This window comes from Pipistrellus kuhlii, unplaced genomic scaffold (assembly GCF_014108245.1).
Source record: "Pipistrellus kuhlii isolate mPipKuh1 unplaced genomic scaffold, mPipKuh1.p scaffold_m20_p_3, whole genome shotgun sequence".
NCBI lineage: Eukaryota > Metazoa > Chordata > Mammalia > Chiroptera > Vespertilionidae > Pipistrellus > Pipistrellus kuhlii.
The window spans coordinates 24,900,467-24,924,211 of NW_023425529.1; the positions used below are offsets into that span (position 1 = coordinate 24,900,467).

At 38.0% G+C, this 23,745-nt stretch overlaps 1 protein-coding gene and 1 pseudogene across 1 annotated transcript in view; both read left to right on the forward strand.

Annotated features, from left to right (window-relative positions):
- The window catches only part of PDE3A (phosphodiesterase 3A), a 243,246-nt gene that overhangs the window by 42,505 nt on the left and 176,996 nt on the right, over positions 1 to 23,745 (forward strand). The window lies entirely within an intron of this gene.
- LOC118728728 lies at positions 7,122 to 7,647 on the forward strand (annotated as a pseudogene).

The window sequence follows — 23,745 nt, forward strand, 5'->3', positions numbered from 1 at the left end:
CCAAACCACAGGCTTTCCCACGTTCCTTTTTCGGCTCTCATTTGGCATCGTTCCTTCATCTGACAGATAAAACATGTGTGTATGAATTGTGGTTATGGCCAAGCTACAATCCATCAGGTCTCCCAGAGCGGCGATTATGCTTATTTTACTCCCAAACAAGGTGATCATTTTATGAGGCAGAATTCAGTTCCCTCTCAATAAGCCTTTGCCCTTCATGTGTAATTCTTCATTCTTTGGTAACATGCTGACTGATGACACTTAGGACAGCAGAGCTGGGGAAACGAAGGGGCACATGGGCTTCAGTGTCAGATGGAAGTGGGGTTTAGTTCAAAGTCAGACACACTAGCTTGTGACCCTGGATGTGTGATACTCAATTTCTTCTTCTTCTTTTTAACCTTCCCATTTATAAAGTGAAGTAGTAACTACCTGCCATGGGAAGCTCAGATTCAAAAGGTGTTATTTTTGATAGTTTTGCTACTACTCATAAAGGGCCTGGAGACTGTTTCCTTTAGATATAGAAAACCAAGATTACTAACTCTGAGGTATGCATCTTTGGCTCAACAATGTTCATAGTGCAAGTATAGGCTTTAGTTGCAGGGACACTTCCCAAGTTGATGAATAGATCAAGCTGAAACCATGGGTGAACATATCAGGATTAGGGAACTTCAGAAAGACAGACATTCTAGTGGTGAACATCAGCACCTTTGAATTTAAGGATATGACATTGAGTGGTCTAGATTATCATAAACAAAAAAACTTCCATTAGGTTCATTTTGCTATGCAGGATAATTGACAACTAAATTAAGTTGGTTTTTTGAGCTATCTTTATTGTCCTTGTTCCCAAGAGCTATTTGATACATTTTAGGCATTCAAGAAAGAATAAACAATGGCTCCATCAATACATGAGATAATGAATGAGTAATACATAAATTAAATTTATAAACTTAAGAGTAAATGCATACAACCCACCTTTGTGTGTGTGTGAGAGTGTGTGTATGGATATGTGAGTGTATGACTAAATGCTCATAATTTAAAATAAGGCCAGAATTAAACATTCAAAAAGCACTTATTAAGTAGCCACCATGTGCCAGGAATAGCAGAATAAATAACATTTTGTAAAGTTATAGGTTTTCTTCCAAATTTAGAAGTACTCTTGCACATGCTATGTAAAACAACTTAATTCTATATTGGTGTGTATTCCAGCTGCATCTTTTTAAGGCTTTCTCTGAATGCCTCCATTACCTCTTAAAGTCCTCTAAAATTATGAAAGAACTAGAGGCCTGGTGCACAAATTTGTGTACTAGTGGGGTCCCTCTGAGTGGCCTGCAGGGATCAGGCCGAAAACCGCAGTCCAATGCCTCCTGCAGCACCTACCTGCTGCTCCTATCTCCTGCTCCTGCTCATCCTGGCTCCCCTGTTTCCGCTGTGGGCTCACCTATCCAGGCCCAATCCAGAGAGGCTTGTGCTGCCACAGCCGCGCTCACCATCCATGAGCTCTGCATCTGGCGCCCTCCCAAGGGGAGTCGCCTGCAGAATAGGGGTGAAACCAGCTCTCCGAGGGTTGGTTCTGAGTTGTGATAGGGCACAGGCTGAGGAATCCCACTGGTGCACCATCAGGCCAGGGAGGGAGCACGGGAGAGCTCCAGGGCATGTCTGGCCCATCTCACTCAGTTCTAATCAGCTGGACCCCAGCAGCAAGCTAATCTATTGGTCGGAGCATCTGCCTCCTGGTGGTCAGTGCATGTCATAGCAACCAGTCGACCAGTTGACAGTCTGCCTCCTGGTGGTCAGTGCACATCCTAGCAAGCGGTTAAGCAGTCTTAGCATATCATTAGCATATTATGCTTTGATTGGTTCAGTTGTTCTGCTCTTTGCTCTATTTGCATATTACCCTTTTATTATATAGGGTTAGAAGACACTGTATCTGATTTATAAATTTTAATTTTCTAGGTGATTTCTTTAGAACATGTGAAAATTCTTCTTAGGTACCTCATATATATATATATTGGAATGAATATACACTATGGATTCTGCCAGGTCAATTCTCACTTACAAAGGCCCTCCCCTCCTTCCTCTAAGGATTAGATACTTTATAGCTGTAAAATAACTTAAATTCATATGAATACCCTTAATTTTATATTCAAAGATATAAGGTGAGCTATTATGATTTTTCCTTACTAATGTGTCGTATTAATGGAATAAATTTAGTTATTTTTATTGAAGTGTTCTGGCCTGACCAGTGTGGCTCAGCTGGTTGGGGTGTTGTCCTATGTATTCAAGGGTCACAGGTTCGATTCTGGTCAGGGCATCATCCAGGCTTTGGGTTCAATCCCCAGTCCAGGCATATGCGAGATCGATCGATGTTTCTCTTTTTCTCTCTCTGAAATCAATAAGAAGTGCTTTGTGACATCTCCTTTGAGGTTGCTATGAGGAAGAATTGGACACCACAGGTAACTTTTTCATGTAGCTCTCTTTATTTATATATAATTTAAGAATAATTTTGTTTTATTTATTTTGTTTCTTTTTAATCTTTATTATTGAAAGTATTACATAAGTCCCCCAGCTCTCCCCCATTTTCCCCTTCTAGCTTGCAACTGCTCCCCGGCCCCAGGCCTCCACCACCCTATTGTCTGTGCCCATGGGTTGTGCACATATACATACAAGTTCTTTGGTGGACTCTTCCCACCCGCCCATCCACGCCCACCTTTCCTCTGAGATTTGACAATCCATTTCATGCTTCTGTGTCTCTGGACCTATTTTGTATTTTGTTACTTAAGTCCACATATGAGTGAGATCATACAATACGTCTCTTAATGGCGAGTGAAACTTTGTTATTTAATATGAAGGATGCATTTTAAAATGTCAGATTTGACAAGAAAGCCATATGTTTTTGTTTATTTTATAATGAAACAGAAATGTTGTATTTATCTATTTTTAACATTTCCTTATATACTAAGTACCGTACTTTATAAATAATTTATTTAAAATTAAAATTAACCCTCTAATTAAATTTAATTGATGAAGAAAAAGAGTGGCATGAGGATAATTTTAGGGACTTTTTTTTTTTTTGTCAAGTGAAGCATGTTTTACCTACTTTGCAACTCTCTCCAAAATTACCTTTAGAAAAGTATGGAAAAATATTTAGATATTGTTACAGGTAGAATGAGGACATTACTCCCTTCCCATTCTACCCATTCCCAAACAGGTTGGTTGCCATGCAGTCAGGGCTTCAGAGAAGAGAAAAGTATCTGTGTAACAAAGAGAGGACGTTTTTAATCTTTTTGGCAAGTTGCAAAAAAGTATGGGAAAGAGAAAGTACAGGGGACCAGGAGTTGGCATGACTCTTGCTTGTAAACCCCCCATATCTCTATCCTCCAAACTCAGTCAAGTCTCGTAAATTCATGAATGCTTGCTTTCAAGTTTTCCATTATCTTGAATATGTGAGAATATTCGGTCTGAGCTTCATGCCAAGGTTCACAGGTTGTGGATACAGGGAATAAACTAGCATCCAAGGAGATTGAAAACTCAACTGATCATTACAAGTAGCAGGAATTTTGGCCAAGAATAAAGGTTGGGTCAGGAACTTTTACTAACTGGAATTTGGGGGCATTCAAGGCAATGTTACATGTACTAAAGATCAGGGAGACCCCAGGCAGCGGCTGGATTACTCGAGATTTCAAAAGTACTGCAAAGGTGCTGGCACAAACTTTACTTTCTCTGAAGTATGGAGCAGAATCCCTGAAGGGCTGGCTGCACAGTGCTAAACTAATAAAGTCCCCATGCTGGGTGAACATCAGGTTTATCTCTGGTAATATAACCTTCTGGATACTTCTGGCTTAAGGGTAAATTATTTCACTTTGTTATCAGATTCCAGATATTATCAGTCAATAAAGTGATCTCACCCTCTATTCATGTGCCCTAAATCTGACAGGTGCTGGACTGTACTTTATTATAAATAAGGGGAGGGGAGTGATAAATGTTTTTCCCATATTATCCCAAGTAATAGAACTAGGCCAAAAATATAAATGCTTTTTCTGATCATGAGGGGAGGAAGGGGGGTGTTTAAGTTTGAGCAGAAACACAGTTTGGTGGGAATAAATAGAGGATTTTAAAATGGTAAAACCATAATAGTTATGAAAAATTAAATAAAATAGTTATTTTAGATAAATTAATATACACCTCTCAGATCCAGATATTATCTAATGATCAAATTACCCACCTTAAAATATTATAGCATTGATTTTTAAACATATGTATTTCCATACTTTTCTAGTTTTATTTTCCCCAAAGTTGAACTTTTCTCTAATTTACTTTGCCTTTGTATGAATATAATTTCATATTTTGTTGTTCAGAAAACATTTTATACTAATGATAGCTTTAATTTTGATGATCAAATTTATGTTCTCATACATGTATTTATAGGAGTTAAATCTATAGTCTACTGGACAATTCAAGATTATGAGAATTTTCTATTGGTGACGATGTTTGTTGCTTTAATTGCAATCAAGTTAATCTGTAGAATTTAACAATTACATTGCTATCCATCTTAAGAGTTTATAACTCTAGTATAGAATAAGAAAACAGGATAAAACATTTGTACCTGTGTGTTCTGCTTAGAGTTTTATTGGTAATAAAAAAAAAAAAAAAAAAAAAAAAAAAAGACATGCTGACTTTTGTGCTTGGGAACAGAATCTGTTTCTAACCTTTGCTATTAACAGGAAGTGGGAGAGGTGAAATGAGGCCTGGTTTTGTGGCTGGGCCAGAGCACTCTGTGTTCCTAAGAGTGGCATTCAGGTTTCATGTCTGTCTAGCTTCTCGCTCCTTGGAATAGCTGGCCTTTGAAGTCCTAAAAACATAGATTGGTAATGAGCAACATAAAGTCAAGAGTGGGCAAATATTTGGAAAAATCCACGCTCTGAGAATCGCCAGTCTTAGGATAACTTGGCTCAGACGGTATCATAACTGCATTTGCTTTTCCCACCTAAATTATGAAGTTTTGCTAATATGATAGTATAAATTTTCTAAATAATAGCAAAGTCTCAACTTGCTTTTACTTTCTTTTTTCTTTCTTTTTTTTTTTTTTTTTTTTTGAGCTATTGCTGTATTTATTTTTAAATTTTAGGGTAGCATTAACTTGCTGTCTAGTGTCTTAAAATGACAATCCAGCTCCTGAAATGTCTCTTTGATAATTAGAAGTGCTTTTAGAAGAATTGCCATTTAACTTTTAGAGTATGTATGGAGCTAATATCTTTGCATAAAAATAAATTTGATTCTATTTCATGTTATCACTCAGGGCATCCATTATAATATATGCAAAGTTCTGTTTTAGAAAATATAATTCTGCAGAAAACAATTCCACATAATGTAATAAAGACTTATTTCCAACAAAGTCATGTTCTAAAAATTATATAGAATGACATGACAGTGGCTTCATCTAGCCTTATGTGAATGCTAGAGAATAACCCATTTACCATTGCTACATGGTCTCCTTCTCCCTATCTATAATAATCTATAACAATAAAGGTGTAATATGCTAATTAGACCGGACATTCTTCTGGACAAAGCTGGGGCTATGAGGGAAGCCTGGGTCCCAGATGCCAGAGAGAAGCCAGTGCCAGCAGCCGAGGGAAGGAAGGCCTACTCTTGCACAAATTTCTTGCATCAGGCCTCTAGTAAGAAAATAAAAGCAGACAAATTTTGCTAAATGGTCCCAAAGTAAAGACATATATGAATATTTTTATATTTCAATATATTTAGGAATATGTGAATTCTAAAAGGCATATCAATCTCTTGCCTTGGAGACAATTCTTAAAATTGTGAAGGCTATGCAGTTAAAATTGCTTTAGACTTTTGAAATTTGATTTAATATTCTGGTATTTACCTTTTTAACATTTATTGTCTTTTATAGTGTGATTGTCAGACTGTAGATATACACCTTATACTTTTTTGATAACTTAATTTGCAATACTGGTACTTCTACCTAATTTGTTATAATAGCTATGTGACAGTAACAGTGTCAAATTTCAGCTGCATAATAATTACATTTGGAATACTACAAATCACTGGACTAGGTAACCAATGAAGGCTGGATTGATTTTAGTTATGCTGGTTTTATACCATACCAAATTATAATACCATTCTCTAGATTCAGATCTCTGCAAAAACTGTGGCCTTTCATTTTTCAAAATGCATTTATATACGTTTATCACATTTTTAGTAAAGGATGCATACTCTCAAAATATACAAAGGAAATATATACACATTTAATATAAAGCCTTATAAATCTTCGTATTGTCATAGATTTGATGGTTATAAAAAGTGGCAGCAATTAGATATTACTTAGTTAGGAACTCAGTTTTCCCCCATATCTTCCCCCCACCTCTCTCACAGACACATTGTACACACACATATCTGCCTCGGATGACTTCTTCCTTGAGACAATCCCGAAATGTTTCATGGTGCATGTACAGCTGAGATTAAAGCGATCACTTTAAGTGCGCACTTTTCAAAGTGCCTTGAACTTGTTTTTTCTGTGGCAGAGGGAAACAGCTTCGTGCACCTGGACAAACAAAGGTGTTCGTTCAAAAACAGACTTTCAGAATCATTAATTCTGGCTTAGACATAATTATAAAGGTGAAGGAGACTTTCATGCATGAGGGTTTAGCACTGGCGAGTGGCTGATCCGTGTTTTGCTCTGCCACTCACACTCTGTGTCTCCTGAAAGTTTGATTCCCTTTGTAGCAAAGGGCCAACAACAGCCCTGACTCCTCTGGAGGCCTCCTGGTGGTTTGCAGGGCCCTCTGGCTGCGATAATTAGTACTTCTGCCCGAACTCACTTTCCAAGGTAAAGGCTAGTGGTGGTGAAGGTAGAGGTAGAAGGTGGGTTTTCATTCACTTGGGTGCCAAAGATGCAGAAAGATGAGTAGTATGTGTAACTGAGTGAGAGTCAGGGTGTGAGTGTGGTTGTTGTGTTTAGTGTCAGGGTGAAGAAGCAGCAGCATCTTCCAGTGAGGTTGAAGTTGATGAGAGATGATGCAAAATATAAGTAGAAAGTATTGGGTTTTTTGGATGTTTTCAAGCTGCTGGCTGCTGCTGCTACTGAGGCTAAGGGACTCAGAAGGATGGTGTGAGAAAAATGTGAAAGAGACTCGGTACTGTTATCACTCCAGATACATGGGAAGATGGTACAAGGGCTATACCACAGAAAGTGGTGGAAGAAAGCTGAATGAAAATGAAGCTTTGATTTCAAAGAAAGTAAGATTCGATCCATAGGAAAAGAAGAAATCTCCACTTGCAGAATTTGTAAAAATTCTGTGCACCAATCTGGTTGTAATTACTGCCAGGGCTTTGCTTACAAAATGGGCAATGTGTGGAAGAAAGATTTTGGATTCCAAAAACTACAAGCAAACGTCTCTCTAGATATACTGATGAAGTTTCTTGCTTTCTCTTTGATTTTGCTTTCTGTTTTACATTTTCAAGGCATATCATAGATGTTCAAGTTACAAAATAATGCATTTTAAGACAAGTGTAAACCAGGGAAGTTGATTCATTCTTTGCTCTAGAAGTTCTGAATATCAACAGTATAATTTGTCTGCTTTATAAGCATCTTATTGAACTAAAGTAAGAGGCAAATTTAACAACAATTAATATATTTCTTGGAGGAAAGGAGAGGGAGGGAGAGATAGAAACATCAAGGATGAGAGAGAATCATTGATCAGTTGTCTTTTGCATGCCCTTTAACTGGGGATCAAGCCCACAACCTGGGCATGTGCCCTGACCTGGAATCTAGCTGTGACCTCCTGGTTCATAGGTTGATACTCAACCGCTAAGCCACACAGGCAGGGCTGTATGTACTTTTTATTTAACATTATTCATATAATTCTTAATATCCTCTCCCTCTATTGTGTATGCATATATGTATGTATTTATATATATATATATATATATATATATATATATATATATATATATATATATATATATAAAATGAAAAGGGGATTGCTGATATTTGCTCAGAACTTGGCATCCAGACTTATAATTTTCCCCTCATTCCCTTGTTGGTTCCCTAGTTCTTAGAATCAGCAGTCCCTTAATTAATTGCAGCCTCACAGGGTATTTAGATGAGACCATTATTGCTGAATGGTTCCTTAGAAATTAGCCCAGACTCAAATCACACATAAATTGTATTTATAATTAAAAAATTTGTTCTTAAAACCATAGTGCTAATACCTTTCATATCAGAATAAGAACACAATGGACACCCCATATATATCCAAATGAATATGCTGGATCTCAGGAAAGTATATGTTACACATATGACTTTGAATTCCACACTATTATGAAAGCCAGGAGAACAGTGCTCATAATGATGATATACAATGGAAATGAGTCACCACTCCTTGGGAAAACTCTTTGAAGCAAAAATGAAACTTCTTTAATCTTCCCTCCCCCAAAAGCAAACATTTTGATTCCTAAATATATGTTCAGAGGTTCAGGACTTGGCATTGGAAACTTGCAGCTGCTAGGGAAGACCAAAAAAAAAAAGTATTTCTTGTTACCCAGTACAGTGTCTATAAATACTTATCACTATAAAATTTGTAGATTAGATAACACGATGATATACATGGTATAGATCATTGTACTTTTATTTTGAAATTAGGGAAATAAAATGTTAACTGCTTAAAAAATTGGGATTTTTGCATTTTTTTAAAATATATTTTTTTATTGATTTTTCACAGAGAGGAAGAGAGAGGGATAGAGAGTTAGAAACATCGATGAGAGAGAATCATCGATCAGCTGCCTCTTGCACAGCCCCCACTGGGGACGTGCCCACAACCAAGGTACATGCCCTTGCCCGGAATCGAACCTGGGACCTTTCAGTCAGCAGGCCGACGCTCTATCCACTGAGCCAAACCGGTCCCGGCAAAAAATTGGGATTTTTGCATTTTTTTGAACTGAGTAAATAGGTATTACCAAAGTGAAACTTCTACAGGACAAATAATATTTTTTTTGCTTGAAATTCTTACAATAAAGAACACTTTATTTGTGTGGATTAATACTACTGTAGTAATCATATTATTTCTTGCTGTACTATTGAATGCCTATGGAAAAAAAAAAAGTGTTCAATTCTTAGTTGTCAGGAAAGTGGTGGCAATAAGAAGGAAAAAAGGGGTGATTAATGGAGACACGAGCACCTTGCCCACACAGCATCTTGTCCCCTTTGTATTTGGGGGGATAATTGACAACAGTAGACCTCCCACTTTCTGCCACTTTTCTCCCCCCTTTTCCTTCTTACTGACTCCTCCTGAATAGCAAGTTTCCATTTCAGTAGGAACCTAGTCCAATAAATATAAATAGATGTAGAGGAATATATATGATGGCGACTTTTTAAAAAAATATATATATTTTATTGATTTTTTACATAGAGGGAGGGAGAGAGATAGAGAGCTAGAAATGTTGATGAGAGAGAAACATCGACCAGCTGCCTCCTGCACACCCCCCACAGGGGATGTGCCCACAACCAACGCACATGCCCTTGACCGGAATCGAACCTGGGACCTTTCAGTCCGCAGACCGACGCTCTACCACTGAGCCAAACCGGCTTTGGCTGATGGTGACTTTCTAAGCTACGAATTTGAACATATGTTTATGAGTTTATCTTATAAAAAAATTCTATTATTACAAATCACTAACATAAATTCACAGATAAATTAACGCAGTGCTCCTATTCATACAAAACAAAAATTGCTTGGGAGGTGGTGTGGAATAATGTTCACAGCTGTCTTTTGAATTGAAACTGCCACATGTACATGTCAGAACATCTATTTACTGGAAAAATCATAAAAGGAAGTAAAGTTTTCATCACTGACACTCACTGTAGAGTAAACCAAAGAGCCAATGACAAACTTTGATGAATAATAAGAATTATTATAATTTAGAAAACAATACCAACAAGCGCATAGCCACCTCAAGACAGTGGATCGTGGTGTAATGACAGTAGAACTCCTTCCTGAATTCTGTCCATCAGGGCAGTGTCCTGTTCCCTCTCTCTGCACGTCATAGCAACCAAGCTTCAAAGCCAAATGAAGAAGTTCTAGTGATGAGATGCTTCTAGTTTTATCAGTATGTAGCCCTTAGCCTGAGGCTAAAATGACAGTCTATGGAGTCTTGTCTCCTTTGGAAAAAACTAACAAAACAAAACAACACACGTGTTTAAGATAACCTTGGATTAGCAGGAACATATACGGGTTGCCAAAAAATATCAAGTGTCTGAATTGGTTTGGATAAGCAGGAATGTCTGGTGGTAATTCATGTTTTTCAGAATAGTTTTTTCTTTAATCCCTGAACATGTTGCTGATGTACATGAAAATAGTGGTGTTCTTTCAGAAGATGGATGCTAAAGAAGTTGAGTGATTTTCCCCCCCATCGTTTAGTGTTTCAGATATCCTGCCTGCTTTAATTCTCACCATGCTTTTCTTCTATATGTAAGAGAATATTTCACTCTTTAAAATGAAGTCTCATTACTGTTTAATTAAAAGTTTGTTCTCTTGCCCTAGGAACTTTGTCATTGATAAATATGAGTTTACATATATGCATATTTGTATGAATAAATATGTTTATAAAATGGCTATTTAAACAGAGCTAGGACTCAGGGTGGATAGACATTATTTGAATCACTTTACAGGTATTACATTTTATTATCTTTTCATTAGCCCTAAAGTGACCTTCATATTTGGGTTAAAAATATGAAGTTATCCTCAGACTGTCTATGACTTTTTTTGTGTGATGCTTATAATAGTTCTATTTATGTATTTATCTGTTATCTACTTAATGGAACGAAGACAAGCATAGAAGTATGATGATGATGATATATTATTTTGTTTGTTTCCCAAGTGGCTGACGCAGTGCCTATTTTTTCCAAGCATGTATTTTAGGGTCAAGAGGCAGCATAATCTAACTACGAGCCCAAAACTTGCTCCAGATTCCCTGGTTTTGAATCCTGGCAATGCTGCCTCCTGGCTGTGCTATTTGGGGCAAGTCACTTAAATTGTCTGCATTTCAGTTTCTTCATTTGGTAATTATTTATAATAATAATATCTGTTTCACAGAGATGTTATCCAGATAAGATGACCTTATATTTTTTAAAGCACTCAGAATAGTGACCAGCATATTTTAAATATAACATAAGCAATACTGTAGATAAATATCTATTTGAATATTAAAGACTTTCCCGAAGACAAACTACTTAATTCTCTGTATGAAGCTTTTTGCAATGACAGTGCCAACGAGAAGAGACTGTGTTACAAAATAATGATGGAGGGTCCCTATCCTCCTGAAAGGAAGCTACAATCCGAATTCTCTGCCTGTTACTGAAGAAAGTGGTTGCTGGCTCCAAGGGAAAACTGAATATGAAAACTTTTAGTTTTTAGAAAACATCTGGAGGTTTTACTTGACTACAAATTTAATATGAGCCAATTGAATGATGCAGCTGCTTAAAAGAAAAAGGAATAAAAAGAAGGAAAGAAAAAACCTCTTTAAGACTTTCTAAGGCAGTATAAATAGAAATAGAGTGTCCACGCCATGGGAAGTAATATCTTTGACGTACTTAACACTGGCCAGATCACAGTTGGAATATTGTGTTCTGTCCCAAGACACCGTAATTTTAGGAAAGACATTGACAAACTGTGGTGCTAGGAGTCTGGAAATGGGGTAGGAAACGGAGGAAGTGGGATGGTGTCTCCCGGAGAAGACGAAAGGGGAGCAAAAGCACCTGTCTCCAATTAGTTACAAGGTTGCCTCTAGGAAAAGTGGTCACACTTGTATATTGCTCTAGAAAGCAAAGGTAGAATCAATATAATGAAAGTTATATGCAACTTTTAAACCCATATTACGGGGGAGACTTTATAACAGTTAGTCCTATATTGGGAGTAGTTTGTTGTTCTCCTGAATAATAGGACTGATGCTGGGTCTTGCTGTTAGACTTTCTGTATGTGGTTGAAGATTACATTCAATTACTCACATTCACTAAAATAAAATTTATGTATTTATATACTCACTAGAGGCCCGGTGCATGAAAATTCATGCACTGGAAGTGGGGGTTCCTCAGCCCAGCCTGCCCCCTCTCATAGTCAGGGAGCCCTCAGGGGTGGAGGTGACCTGGCAATCAGGGGAAGGTGACACCCCCATCACACCTCTGCTGCTGCCACTGCCAGTAGCACAAGCCTCAGCCATCACTGGTTACTTAAGCTTTGGGTGGCCTTGAGCAGCTGGGCAGATTCCATCGGCTTCTTGCCTGCACCTCGGACTAGCCCTGGAGGGGTGGGGGACTGAAGGGACTGGGCGGCACCATCTTGTGGCTGTGGGCTCTGCCAGCTTGGTGAGGGTTGTGACAGTCAATTAGCATATTTCATCTTTATTAGATAGGATTGGGTTTAGCTGGTGAAGATCCCTAGAAAATTTATTAAGGTCCCAAGGCTGTTATATTATTGCATGGATGGTTAAGATTAGATTTTGGGGGCTATTGTCTACAATCTATAATGAAAGGAGTCAAAAGTCTATATCATTGGTTCACTTTTACTCAGACTGGTTTTAAAGTCTTATTTAAGGCTGGGAATAAGGAACTCTAGGTGGTATGGTGATTTCCAAAATGTCACAAATTCTTCTAACATAGGCTTAGTAAGTTATTGTTTACTTACTAAGAATTGTTTATGTAAACAAATACCTTACATATTAAAAGGCTAATATCCAAATTGTCCCTACTGGTGGGAGTTGAACCTATGGGGAGCTAGACGTGCGTGCGCTGACCACCAGGTGGTGATGGTCTAGTTCAGGTCCTCCACAGTGAACTTTTGCTTTCTGTTGTAATCTGTTAAATTATGAAGAACCACCACAAATCAAACTCTCCTGTTTGGATGTTTATTATTTCAATTTTGATATATATTTTATCTTTTTTCTTCTTCAATATGGTTGAAATTAAAGAGGGATGTAATATGTATATTAATTTCAATCTATAAATTTTGGAGATTTTAGGTTTTTGTTTTTGTTTTAATTTTTTGATGTTCAGAGGACCAGGTCTGTGCAGTAGTAGTGAGGTTATTGTGCATCCAAGGGTTTAGACTGCAAATTGTTTTTTCTATTCCTGTACTTCAAAAGTATTTGAATGAATTCCATCAAAAGGGATTTTATTATTAGGATATTTAAAAACAAACAAACTTGTATTAATGTAATAACATTTATAAAAATAAAGATTTTTAGGGAAGTATAACTGGGATTTTGTGGAATCTGTTAACTCTAAACAACATTGATGTTATGAACCTTTCCATTTCCTACCCTCTTATAATTCTGCCATGTGAATTTTAGTTGATATTATGAATTAACATGTCATTAAGTAATGGTTTTGAGTACGGTTAAGGTTTATTGCTTTGTATTGACTTTGATGAATATAGGTCAGAAAAATAGCAGACATGGTCTGACTTTATGATTTCTTTCTTTTTTCTTCAAATAGTTACTTTTTAACATTGTTTTAACTTACTTTTGACCTTTGTCTAAAACTGTTCCTTGGTAGAGTACTGCAACTTATAGCCCTTTAAAAAAAAAAATGGTTAAAAATTTGAGAGACTAGAGCTATGGGCCTTCTGAGGTAAAGAATATTTTGAATGGAAGACTGTTTCATTGAAAATATTCTATTGTTCACATCTGTGTCTTAGAAGCACTTTCTCAAGCCAAGAACAATTTTTAGCCAACTAACCCTATAAGGTGAGAAGACTCTCTATCCTAAATAATGTAATGGGTTCACTTTAAATGCAAAGATAGGGATTACTGAATGAATACTGAGTACCTACTACATGCAAAACACTTTGGGAGAGAGGGATTATAAAAGAAAAAGTGAATATATTTAGATTTGACTATTGGAAAGAGTGTATTTACTTTTTGTAGTTGTTATTGTTGATTTTTTTTTTATGTCCACTATTTCAGTTTCTCATTTTGTTTCAAATACTGAAGAATCAAATCTGTTCCATACATCCTAGACTCTGATTCCTTATATATTTTTTGGCACCCATTAAGCACTCAAATGCCAGTATCTACTGCCTATTTTGCCATCTAGTTGTAAGCTTGAACTACAGAATGCCCCCAACTGTTTTAAAATTTATTTGGGTGCATTTTCAAAATAACCTTCTTTTGAGCTCTCAGTCTTATGTGAACTGTAGTTAAACTCTGTTTTCCATGACTTGTAGCATATGGTATTTAACTGTTTGCTGGTGTTGTTTTCTGAAGTAAACATATTTGTAGAATGGCATTTAATAAGAGGAACTCCTTCCAGGTGCTCTGTGCTTACACATATTAAATATATTTAAAAATGAAATATATATTTAGCTTAGCGCTTTGTCTCATTGTCTTTCAAAGATCATTATAATATTTGAAGCCAAGATAACCTTTCTGGCATTTTATCCTGAGATGTTTGCTCCTAACAGAAGAGAATCAAATCACTTGACATCCCAGCAACCGGTATTGACCCTGCTCTTTAAAAGGCCATCTATTGCATGAGGTTTGAAAATATAATCAAACATAAATCTCAGATTGGAATTTTATGACCTCATAGAATCTGAATTGCTTTCCATAAATTGTGGCCTTCGTGCCATTTTTCATTATTTTAAATAACGCACCGAATTCTCACTTTTTTTTTTTTTTTTTTTTTTTTTTTACCTTGTCCAAAGAAAGGGCCTCTCGCTTTTTTCATTTCTGTTAGCCCTGCAACAAAAAAGTCATACCTGTTCTAATTGTGGCTTCTGGGAGTGCAGTTGTGTGAAATGTTGGGCATGCTATCAGAATCGTAAGACAGCTGCAAACATCTCGAAGGTGATTACAGATGGCATTTGTAAATCAGAGATGTTTGTCTCAGAGGGACTCGGAGACTTGCCCCGAATCATACAGAGAGTGGCCAGGGGTGCTCGTGGCCCAGTTTTCCGGGTCCTGTAGTCTAGTGCTTTTCTCAGGCTGGCGGGTGATCAGACCCAGGGAGCAGTGATAAAATATGTGGCAAACTTTGATCTTTTAAGCCATAAAAAGTCTATAAAACAAAAATTTCAAAACTTGGAGAAGGAAGTATCATTATTAGTAGTATCTATGACTCCAGTTTAGTGACTAACATTATTCAAGGGTAATGTTTGTATTTGTGCTTATGTGATGAGTGGCAAAAATGTTAGTGTGGCTGGAGTGTGGGTTTGTATTTGGGCTTTAGATTGAGATAGAACTGAATTTTTGGCTCTGTTGGTTACTAGAATTGTGATCTTGGGCAGGCCATTTAACCTTCAAAGCCATGGATTCTTTGTTTATAAATGTAAGCTGGTTATAATGGCCTTGTTGTGATGTTTTGGTGAGAATCAGAGATAGTGTATGTAAAGCACTTAGCATAGTGCATAGCGCAGTATTAAATATAAATAGAACACAACCTCTCCTGAAAGAGTAAAAGGAAGTAATTATTTAAATCATTTCAATATTTTAAGCTGTTTGTTAAAGTTCTGCTAAAATAATGAGATAATTTAAAAAAATATTTTTTATTTATTTTAGAAAGAGAGAAACATGATCATTGATCTGCTGCTTCCTGCATGCCCCTAACTGGCAATTGAGCGTGAAACCTGGGCATGTGTCCTGACCAGGAATCGAACCAGTGACCACTAGGTTCATGGGTCAATGCTCAACCACTGAGCCACACTGGCTGGGCTCAGGAGATAATTTCAGTATACCCATATGTGGTAATCTTAACTCCATAGACAACTTACTAGTCCTCAAGTTATTTACTTTCAAGTGAGGCAACTTTCGCCTTAAAAAAAAATCAAAGAAACAGAAAAAGTAAAGATTATTACAATTTTTGGAGAAGTGATAGTATGATTTATTTTGAAATGATATAATTCCTTGGCTATTACCAAGAATCTGTGTTGGTTCTTTTTTTAATGGAAAAGTTTATGTACTGTTTAGGACGATGACCTTTTGCTTAAATGCCAGTAAAAGGTAGAGACTGATTGCTTTGGAAGATGATGCGAGCATTTCATCTCTAACACCAGGTCTGATTTCAACACTTGGAAAGGAGAACGTGGTTAAGTCATTTGAAATATGGAAACTTACAAATGCTATTACTTTAAAATTTTGTTTTCTAAATATTTAAGCATTTCACACAGGAGAACTACTTACTAATATAGGAGGAAATTCATAATAATTCCTGTATGTCAAGATTTCAACTACTAATGCCACCCATTCCCACTACTGTCACTCTGGATTTCTTCTCTGCACACTTGGGTAACTTATCTCAGGCACTTGGTGGCCTCATCTCACACAGTTTGAGAAGCATCCAAAGCTGCCAGGAAACTGTCAGCATCCAGGTGTTCCAAATGCTAGTGAGCGATTTACGGCACTGCTTTCCTAAGACGGAGTGCCCCAAAGTCTCCCCAGGCCTAAGCACTAACAAAGAATAGGGGACAAAAATAGCTGTTGACCATCCGGAAATACGGTTGTCTCTGGTGCTTTGGAGTTAAGATTTTGATGGCTCCAGGTATTTTATGCACTGCATTTATATTCTTGGGTCACTTGCATTTTCTTTCCGTGGCTCATCTAAATACCTTTTGTCAGCAAACTTATGTTCCCTATAGCTCCCTCTAATGGGCCTGGCAGGCATTACATTACAGTTTTGGAAATTTCCAAGAGAAAAGTGTGGTTAATTGCCAAACTACTCGTCTCCCCTGCTTTTATTCCTTCTTTACGAATATTGAAAATTATCTGAAAGGGAGCAGAAAACACACCTGTGTTTTAGTTGAAGGGATTGCAAAAATACCGTGAGAGGATTTTTTGGACCCCCTCATCGTCCTGACTTGGGAGGAGTTGAAATACACCCTACGCTGATATAATTTGATTAAATCTACTTCCTTGGGTAAAAGTCTTGAAAAGCTGCTTTAAAAGATAGGAAGTAGAAGAGGGAGATGTTGCTGAAAATTTAGAGGATGTTATTCATTCCGATGACTAGGAGATACAAGAATAAAATCGGAAACTTTCATGACTAAAATTTAAATGCTATACTGAGAAGATTCCTTTAAGGTTTGTGTGTTTTGCTGTCTCTCTCAATACACCAGAGTTCATGTGCACAGAGACCTTTGCGAAGACAACTGCACTCAACAGAGCTTTGAATGTAACAAGCGAACTCTCCACCTTGTTCTCTGCTTGGCCAAGGAGGTACCTCTCCTGAGGAGGAAGGAAGCCCTCATGGTTCCCAGGAGAGCAAATTCACACTCTGCATCCTTTAGGAAGATTTTTTTTTTAATCAAGGAAGTTTTTGCTAATATTTTAAATTTTGATACAATCCCCCTGACCTTGATAAACACCATGCTCGCCTTAAATGAGTGTCTGTGTTTTCAATAAGTTTTTCTTTTGTCTGAAGAAAAATTGCAAAATTTATTTTGGAGATAAATTACCTAATTTTAAAGTTCTTTCTTTGAGGGTATGGGTCCTTTAATTTACAGCATGGGAGCAAAAGGAGAGGAAGATCTTCAAATTCAAGGAACTGAGCAATTGAAATGGGTTACTGCATAGAAATTTAGCATTTTATTCTAAAATATGGCACTTTGACATCAGTATTTCCCTGTTTGGTATATAAGCATTGAATGCTGCCTGAGTCCTTTCCACCATTCCCTACTTTTAATACACACACACACACACACACACACACACACACACGCACGTGCACACACATCCACACACATACGTATATATATACAGTGGTGCCTCGCATAAAGAACGCCTCGCACAGCGAAACGCTGCACACAACGAACTTCATTTCATGATTCATACAACGAACTTCGTTTCACACAACGAAGTCGCCCGAGCTTCCACGATCGCTGCCGATGTATTGCATCCTTCCGCGCAGGCACTGCAGGCAGTCGTTAGTCACTGCGCTTAACTTAAGCAGGTATCGCGGCAATCGTTCTTCATTACGAATTAAATCACGCACGTATCACGGCAGTTGTCCTTTTAAGTTAAACTCAATATTTTTTTATATAATTTTTTTTTAAAAAAATATGTTTTTAGATGTATCTAAATAAAAATAACAAAAAAAATTATCTTTTTTTATGTCATCTTAACATATTTTATGCTACAGAACGAATTATTTTTTTTAACATGTATTGTTATGGGAAAACGCGTTTCACATAACGAACTTTTCGCATAACAAACTTGCTCCTGGAACGAATTAAGTTCGTTGTGTGAGGCACCACTGTATATATACACACTATTTCATTGAACTTAAAAGAATATGCTGTAATGAAGATAACATATGTATGTCATCTTTCTACTGTGGCTCTGTGGAGAGGGATACGTTTAGTGGTGAAACTACCTCAAATTCAGGATTGCTGCTGGCTTTCCCCTCAGCTCAAGGAAATCACTCTTTCTGTGCTGCAGTTATTGCCATAATACTGGATTATTTGGGTTCATTGGCATAATTTTTTTTTAACATCTCTATTCTATCCTTTTGTTTTCAGAGAGTAATAACATTCCCCTTAGATTGTTTCATTTGGAAGGAAACATTATCATTACCAGCCTAATATAAAAATATTTGTTTGCCATTCTAGAATTTTATCTAAAACAGGTAGACTGATTTTTTGTTTTGAAAATAAAGAATATTGAATGAAATGAGGCTAAAGAGAGATTCTCTGTGTAGCTAAGTCTGGCTCTAAATATCTATGTATTATATATAAAAGACTAATATGCAAACTGTCCCCTTGGGAGTTTGACCAGGAGACTAGGAGTTCTATCGTTCACTATGACGTGCACTGACCACCAGGGGGCAGCGTGGAATAAAGGAAGGCCCTGGCAGGCAGCCAGAAGGCCCCCATTAGCCCTGATCACCAGCCAGGCCTAGGGACCCTGCCTTTGCACAAATTTCATGCACTGGGCCTCTAGTATACTAGAAGGTACTAGTCTTATATAAACAATAATGAATGAATCCCCCAAAAAGAAGTTTTATCATAACTTCTGAAAAGTGTCTCCATTAAGGTTTAGAAGATGATTTTTGTTATTCACTAAAGTGTTGTTTTACTGTGTGTGTGTGTGGAGGGGGGGAGGAGGTTCTTGCAATCATTTGAGAGGAGAGGATGTTCTTACATAATGAGGATATGAAAAACTTTTACTATATCCATGTTCTTAAAATAATTCACTTAGCTTTTCTGAGACTATTTCTTTTTGTCTAAAATGGGGGCATTTGAGATGCTATGAGGATTAATTTCAATCAGATGGGTTAAGTGTTAGGCTACTGCCTTTCAGATAGTGTGGCTGGTCAGGGTATAACAAAACACCACTGCTCTTTAGACATACATGTAGCTATAATATCTTCACATTTTTCATGGTACTAGTTAATATTTCAGGTTTTTTTAATTTAGTTGAAGAGCATAAAATAAAATCACGAAATAAAAAATAACCTATGTGCTTTATATGTTCAGTTATATATAAACCTTTTGAAAGAAAATGTGATCATTTCATACATTAGTTTGATAACACACCATGCAACTGCTGTAACATTCATGAGTTTCTGAAAGTTAAAATAAAAATTTAAGATAAATGAGATTGAGTGGAATGGTGATCTGACTTCAAGTATTAATCTGTAAGCACAATCATTTGGAAGGAAACATTATCATTACCAGCTTGGAGTATGAATTTTCTCCTTCATAAATCTTTTACAAAAAGCAGTGACAATGTGCCAGTGCAGATGAAACATTCAAACCAGAAAATGTTATTTATAGATGAACAAACTAAGACCTAATGAGGTTAGATGAACAAACTAAGACCAAAGTCACATAGATATGCATCTATCCAATTTCCCAGTTCACCAGACACTGAAGTACTCTTTACTGTGACAAAAAAGTGAAGAATTTACTCTTCCAACTTTTATCAAAGTCTCATTGTTTCTGGGAATATAGAAAATGCTGGGAAATTTTTTAAAGGAGAAAAGGAAGAACATAAATGACTTTTTTCTCTTCTGACCTTTCCCCCTATCATCATAAAAATTCAGATGGCTAATTCCTTAGTTTATTTAGCCTACTCTCTGAGCCACAGTTTTTTTGGTTTTTTTTAATCAATCTTTATTGTTCATATTGTTACAAAGGTTCCTCATTTCTTCCCCCCTCCACCAGGTTCCCACCCCACCCTCTGCCCTCTTCCCCTCCCCCATTGTCCTCATCCATAGGTGCACAGTTTATGTTCAGTCTCTTCCTCCCTCCCTTTCCCCGATAGTAAATCCCTTTTCAGATAGTAAATCAGTTACTTAGCATTTTCTCATATCAATAATACCTCCACATGCCCAAAGATACACTTCACACATAAGACATTTCCAAATAGGCCAACCAACCTCATCCAGGTCCCGCACAAGGCACTCACAGATCAACACCCCAGCGCTATACTAACTCAACATATCTAGATCTAAGCCTTCATCACTTGATTCAGCAGACCCTCAAGTTCCCACAAAAGTTGCCAGCCATGTCTGAGAGGCAGCCTTGGGGCAGGGGCAGGCGAGGAGCGAGCTGTTCCGGGCCTGGCTGCTCCAGGCCTGGCCTCTGTTGCTCTGGTTCGTTCCACAACCAGCTGCTCCGGGTCTGGCCACTGCCGCTCCCGACCTGGTTGCTCCAGGCTTGGCTGCTGCTGCTCCAGGCCTGGCCACACCCAACCTGGCTGCTCTGGGCTCGGCTGCTCTGGGCCCAGCTGCTCCGGGCCTGGCCACTCCCAGCCTGGCAGCTGCTGAGCCACAGTTTTTAAAAAACCTGTGTTATATTCCAAAAGCAATGTTCAATTTTGTATCACTTCATTTGCTAGTTAAAATTGTTCTTGAAATTTAGGTGAATGGTTATTAAATAATGAAATCATATATATTAGTATGCTTTTGGGTACAGAGATAAAAACCTAATTGAAAATGATATACATGATAAAAACAGAAGTATTTTGTCCCACAAATGGAAGTCTAGAAGGTCCCAGGTTTAACTTCATCAATGGGTTCTGGCTTCATTGTCCCTGGAAATCTTTTGACTTTTCTTCCTTTGTGTATAGCAATATAGCTGATGTGCTCATGTCAAAGTGTGAAAATGATGAGATGAAGAATGAGGCAGGACTATCCCAGCAACCCTCAGGAATAAATATTTGTAAGAATGGCAAAAATTAAAATACACAGACTGTAATTTAAGTGAGGTTGAGAAAAGATATTTCTGAGTCTACATAGATAAAATAGATGTCTTCTGTCACAATTTTGACTTCAAATTCATTATTTACAGACTTCTGTTTATAGTCATCACAGATACTGAAATTTTCATAGGTTCTGAGCAAAGGGCATGCAAAGATGAAATTTCTGGTTGCTCACAATGCTTTATAGCTGTCTTCCTCCACTCTCATCAATTTTGAAATCAGAACTTCTTATAGAAATACTAGAGGCCCGGTGCATGAAAATTCATGCACTGGAGGGAGGGTGCCTCAGCCTGGCCTGCCCCCTCTCACAGTCCGGGAGCCCTCAGGGACAGGAGGCAACCAGCAATCAGGGAAAGGCAATGCCCCCATCACACTTCTGCTGCTGCCACTGTTGGCAGTGCAAGCCTCGGCCTGCCCTAGTTACTTGAGCCTGAGTGGCCCTGGGCGGATGGGCAGTGGACACCCAAGGCTTGTCTGAGCCTAGGGCCCACCCTGGATGGCTGGGGGGGGCTGAGGGGACTGGAGGACTCCAGAGGTAGGTTCACAGAGCGGCCAGACCAGCCTGGGAGCGGGTTGTCCGTGGTGGGCTCCCGCAACCCTGACAGGGATGAGGGAACTGGGCACTGCATGTTGTGGCAGTGGGTGCTGCCATATTTGAGGATGTGGCAGTCAATTAGCATATTCCCTCATTGGCTGTTGGCACCACCATCTTTGTGAAGGTATGATGATCAATTAGCATATTCCTTCTTTATTAGATAGGTGCTGTGAAGAACCCATGATATATTTTTTTTCAGGCAGTGCAGGTTGAGCCAAGATCTGAAGAAAAATCAGAAACTAGATCCCCACAATATCCTGAACAGTAGGGTTGAAATAAATGCATGCCAGTGATGGTTTTTCTCTGTTTAATTCTCTAGGGCTGTGGTCGGCAAACTGCAGCTCGCAAGCCACATGTGGCTCTTTGGCCCCTTGAGTGTGGCTCTTCCACAAAATACCACAGCCTGGGCGAGTCTAATTTTTGAAGAAGTGGTGTTAGAAGTTTAAGTTTAAAAAATTTGGCTCTCAAAAGAAATTTCAGTCGTTGTACTGTTGGTATTTGGCTCTGTTGACTAATGAGTTTGCCGACCACTGCTATAGGGTATTGATGTAGTATGGAATTTATTGTACTGGGTTTATATCTTTCAGATACTAAAAAGTCATGTTTAGTCATTTGGTGAAGACGAGAGCATCTTTGGTTTTCTCAAGGATTAATGATTTTAAAACAAGTTTTAATTCATAATTGATGTGAAAAATAATCCACTTAGAAAGAAATGAGGGTATCACTTTTAAGCAGAGTTTGATATTTATTATATTGTATAGTGGTATAAGACACCCAGGCTTGATTTGATTTAAAAAGTATTTAGGGCCCTGACTGGTTTGGCTCAGTGGATAGAGCGTTGGCCTGCGGACTGAAGAGTCCCAGGTTCGATTCCGGTCAAGGACATGTACTTTGGTTGCGGGCATATTCCCAGTAGGGGGTGTGCAGGAGGAAGCTGATCTGTTTCTCTCTCATCGATGTTTCTAACTCTCTATCCTTCTCCCTTCCTCTCTGTAAAAAAATCAATCAAATATATATTTTTAAAAAATTATTTAGGGAGCACTGTCTACATACCAGGCATTTTTCTGGGAGCTGGAGTAGAGCAGCAAACCAAGCAGAAATGGCCTGGCGCTCTTGGACTTAGGCTTCAGACAGTCAGGTGGTGCTTGTCACACTCTGTCAGAGGGAATCCCAGTTGCTTTCCTTGTTCCTGTGGAGCCACCTTGAGATTCTTGATAGCGGAGCATTTTTACTTAATTCATAACACTGATGGTCTGTAATGAGCATTTGTATTCGGATTGATCAAAAATATCTCTGTTGTTGAATCAGCTTGAGAATCCTAAATCTTGCCAAAACCGATTTGGCTCAATGGATAGAGCGTCGGCTTGGGGACTGAAAGGTCACTGGTTTGATTCCGGTCAAGGGCATGTACCTTGGTTGCGGGCACATCCTCAGTAGGGAGTGTGCAAGAGGCAGCTGATTGATGACTCTCTCTCATCGATGTTTCTAAACTCTATCTCTCTCCCTTCCTCTCTGTACAAAATCAATAAAATATATTAAAAAAGAAAAAAAAAAAAGAATCCTAAATCTTGTCCTCAGCTATGTGACATCCAGAAGAATTTAGGCTTGTCTTCCAGATTAAAAAGAAATTCATCTGGGATACAGCATGTTCTGAAATAGCGAACCCCAAGCAACCCCATATGACACTGATATTGTTTATTTGTTTGTTATATAACCAAGGGAGCAATAGTGTAACAGACATCAGAGGAAATTGCCTGAGTGACTAGAGAAGGTGGATGATTGGGAAAGGCACCATTTAAGTTGGGGAGGGAGCCATGTCACAAAATGTGAGTGCGATTCCTGAATCTGACACCTGGTTATGAGATGCCACGAATAAGTTGCTTACCTTGATTGATCTGTTTTCTCTTTTTCTGACATAGTAATATATTTGAGGACCATATAAC